The sequence below is a fragment of the Nicotiana attenuata genome, unplaced genomic scaffold, assembly GCF_001879085.1.
Source record: "Nicotiana attenuata strain UT unplaced genomic scaffold, NIATTr2, whole genome shotgun sequence".
Classification (NCBI taxonomy): Eukaryota; Viridiplantae; Streptophyta; class Magnoliopsida; order Solanales; family Solanaceae; genus Nicotiana; species Nicotiana attenuata.
In genome coordinates this window covers 251,000-255,653 of record NW_017670329.1, presented here as the reverse complement: position 1 = coordinate 255,653, position 4,654 = coordinate 251,000, and positions in this window count along the sequence as shown.

Here is a 4,654-nt window from a genome sequence, read left to right as displayed (position 1 = left end):
AGGCTCGTATAAGATTCTCCCAAGGGAGTAAAAGTCTTCTTCTTCTGCGACCTATCATTCTTATATGCAGGATTGGGTTGGAAACTGGTTCCAGTTGCATTTCGGTTGGTTCTTGGGGGTGGGTATGTGTTTTGGGGAGTGGGTGCGCGCCATTGGGCACGAGTAGGAGGTTGCGAGTATGTCTGGGCATGATGGAGAGAGAAATGGGGAGTAGGAGGTGGGTAGTAATGCTGTGGTGGGCCATATGAAGTATGCGGGTAAGCTTGGGGTGAGGGCGAGGTTGGTGATAATATGGTGATGGACCCCTGGACCAGACCCTTGATTCCACTACTGCCACTTCTTCTTTCTTCTTCTTTCCCAATACTCCTCCGGTGCCGCTTTGGATGGCCTGCATGGTTGCTTTGAGCGCTGAGTAGCTCATAATTTTGTTAGACTTGAGACCCTCTTCTACCATACTTCCCATCTTTACGACTTCGTTGAAAGTTTTCCCCACAGCGGACACCAGATGGCCATAGTAGGTTGGCTCTAAAGCCTGAAGGAAATAATCCACCATCTCATTCTCTTTCATCGGAGGATCCACTCTTGCTGCTTGCTCTCTCCAACGGAACCCGTACTCTCTAAAGCTTTCTCCGGGCTTCTTCTCGATTTTGGTCAATGACAGACGGTCCGGGACAATTTCGAGATTGTACTGAAAATGACATGCAAAAGCTTGAGCTAAGTCATCCCAGGTGTACCACCGAGCATGATCTTGTCTTGTGTACCACTCCAACGCCGCTCCACTTAAGCTTTGACTAAAGTAGGCCATTAATAGCTCATCTTTTCCTCCAGCTCCCCTCATCTTGCTGTAGAAACCCCTCAGGTGGGCTACGGGATCGCCATGTCCATCGTATAGATCAAACTTTGGTAACTTAAATCCTGGCGGCAATTGAACATCGGGACACAAACACAGGTCTTTGTAGGCCACACTTACTTGGCCGCCCAGTCCCTGCATGTTTCGGAATGACTATTCAAGGCTCTTGACCTTTCGGATCATTTCATCCTGTTCGGGATTTTTGGTGGGTTTTTCCTCCTCAGCTAAGAGATCAAGGCGAGGAGTGTAAGGGTATGGTTCTGGTGGTTTGAAAGTGGGCTCGGGCGGGTAGTATTAGTTGTCATGAGTTTGGAACATGGGCTCGCTGGACGACCCGTGTAGTGTGGCAGGTGGGGGAGCCACAAATATTGGAGCAGTTGGTGGTGGAGGACACGGGATTTGTTTGGGTAATGGAGGTGGTGTCTGGGAGGTGGCTCCATAGTATTGTTGGTAAGCGGGGAAAGCGGGAGATGAGTTTACGGTGGGAGGATCCTGGATTTGGGCTGGTGGTGGAAGGTAATTGGGATTGGCGGGATAGGCTGGTGGTGGGTGTCCCTTCGACCATGCCTGGTACATTTCAGCCATCTGCTGTTTCAGCTTGTACACTTCCTCTCTCATTGCAGTAACATCTACCAACTCTTCTTCTCTGGACGGGTCAACAATGCTCGCTTCCAGATCCTGATTGGTCATCTTTGCTTTATCTTTGGACCGAGTGTTGTAAGGATGAGTTGCCAGAATGCCAGTCAGCTCAACCACTTACACCTGAAGTTCTCATCAACAACAATTTTGTTAGCGTTTAGGGCATTAACAACTAGATAATTGCACATTGATGGATGCTCCTATGTAGTTATCTGTTCCTATTATGTTTTGTTTAGTTACGTGCGTCATCCCGGCTTTCCTTTCTATCATGCCTTTGCCCTCGTTCCTCCTTTGTGTTTCTATTTCTCTTAGTTTCTTATTTCCCGCTTTTCTTTTGTTTTCTCTCTTGCTTTCTCCCCCTTTATCTCTCCCCTCTTATTTTCTGTTTTCCTCTTTCCTTATTCTTTATTAGTGGTTATGGTCGAATCCTATGGAGATTGCCTACATATCATGACCCCGCATGAATCAGACCAAGCGTAGTTCTTGCAGAATAAATGGAATAAAATATTTTGGGGTTTTGATAACAGATTTGTCTATTACAAGAACTCAACAACTGACAAATTCGAAAGCAGTAGCGAGCTACAGACTCTATCATCCCCGTTTCCCTTAAAAGGAAATACAGACTCAGCCCACTGACTAACAAGACGGAAATACGGACTCCAACACAAAAGGAAATACAGACTCGAATGACCAACTCTAATAGGAAAGAAAATACAGACTCAACGGAGCATCATGAATACATTAAAGCTCCCGGTGCTCGCGGGACGTCGTTTGGTCTTGCTGCAGGCCTGTACGCAAGTTCCCCCTGAAGTCTGTCCAAGTCATTCATTATCTGCTTCACAAACGCCAATATTGATGCCAAGAAGGTGGTGCGGGTCATGTTTTCGCACAGCTGGCATTTTCTGGTGATGGAATGAGCAATGGTTAAAATTCTCTCTCGGATTCTCCCCTTCTCTTGCAACAACCGCCCTATCTGTCGGGCCCTGGCCTCCAAAGTCTGCTCAAACACCTGGCCTTGTTCTCGGAGCTGTTGTAAGTCCATCTCCAACTGTGCTAATGCCATGTAACACTGTTCTCTCTCGACTTTGAAATCCTTTGCCTGTTTGATCATTTGGCTCTTTGCGGCGGTGACCTTTTCCTTTAATCTTATGATCTCATTGTCATATTTTCCTTTTAATTGTTTAACCATGCGAGCCCGTTCCTCTGCATTTTTATCCAATTGTCTCCGGACCGCAGCCAATTCCTTTTCAGTCTTTTGTAACTCATCCTCGAAATCACGTGCCTTCCTGGTAAGGTTGTAGATGAGTGTTTCGTCCTTTCTACTCCTACCTAGGTTGTCAATTGCTATTTTCATTTTCCGGATCTGAGTTTTGAGAATTTCATTTTCTTGGATCAATCCTTTTTTCTCACCTTCGGCTTTCTGAGCTTGAAGATCATTGTTGAATTCCGTATTTCTCAGTTTTTCTTTCAGAGCATGGATATCAGCTTGATACGCCTTTTCCTTTTCTCCCCATGCTGTTCTTTCTTGGATTTTATCATCAAAGGCTTGTACATGAGGTCTCTTGGCAGGTCTCCTGGATTCGGGTTCTGGCTCGGTGTCCTCTTTTCAAACCAAGCAGCATAGTTTGGATCTACTTCTCCTTTTGAGATATCTGGTACATGGGTGCCATTTTTTAGATACCGGCAGCTATTCCAATCTTGTTGAACCAAAGCCTCAGGCAATGCAGCTTCCGGATGCAACTCTATGACCTGAGTACTCAGATCTTCGTCTGCGGGTACAATCTGATATCGTCCCAGTTGCCTCAAGACCCGCTGCGGGGCGTATGGTTGAATACTTCTTACGCCCATTATTCTCAAGTATCCGTTGGTTGTAGTCATGTATATAGCCTCCGTCTTCGGGAGCCATCCTATGGACCACTCAATTCGACTTGCTTTGAGAGCTTTCAAATGGGACACCCATGCTTCAAATCCTTCCGGCACATTGTAGTCTTTGACCCTTTCTTCGTAACTGGCGATGAAGTTATTTGGACTCGATCCATAGCTCATGAATCTGGGGTGGTGGCGAAGATGCTCAATCATCCACATTTGTAGGAGGATATTAGAACCTTCGAAAAAGTGGGCCCCGGCTTTGCACGAAGTCAAGGCACGATGAATATCCGCCAATATCAACGGGACAAGTGTATGATCTTTCATGGTAGTGAGAATTTGTGCAATTCTAGCCATACGAATATCCACTGTTCCCTTATTGTTTGGAAAGACCATTATCCCCAAAAATGCCACGATAAATGCAAACCGGCGATGAAGCTGCCAAAGACCCTTATTTTGTTTGTTGCACAACCCCTTTTCATGTGCTTCAAAACCAGAAGAGTGTCCAAACCTAAAGTATAAAAAGTGGAAAGCACAACACCCTTCGCTTACACGGTTCTTGCTTGTCTGTTTACTGATATTCAGGAGGTCAAAAAACTTGTGCACCGACGGAGCCCTGGGAAATATGAGTTGTTGCTTCCTCAAATCTCGTCCAAATTCGACGTACCCGGCTATCTCCTCCAAAGTAGGGTAATCTCAAAGTCTGAGAAGCGAAACACATTACGAGCAGGGTCCCAGAAAGTTATCATGGCCTTGATCAGATCGTCTCGTGGTTTGACCTCCCAAACGTCTATAAGAGCGCCTAATTGTTGTCTTACCCATTTCTGACCTTCCTGATCCAAATCATTCCACCACATGCGCAAGTGTACCCGAGCCTGCTCCCTGACCACTTCCGGTGGATCCTGGATAATATTCATTTTGTTCCTGTAGAAAGGCTGGGTTAGGGTTGACTCTAATGGACCTTTTGAAAGAAAGTTTTCTAGTAAAAGACTATGATCCCTTCTTTGATATGCCAATTTTAGCCACAAGGCTAGTTTTGCAAATATGGCCCCTTCATAATTCTGTGCGAACTTTGAGGCCGGGGAAGGCTTATTTTGAAACACCTCTCAACTTCGCCCATTTGATTACGAGGATAGCGCCTCGACAATAAGAAAAATATTCTAAGGCTGTCCCGGTAAGAATGGCTCACAACATCATCGACACTGAATTGACTTATTTTGACTGACTGCATTTATTTGACTCCCTCGCTTTTTTTTTCTCTTTTTTTTTTCAAAATAAGGCCGGCCCTTATGTAGGTTG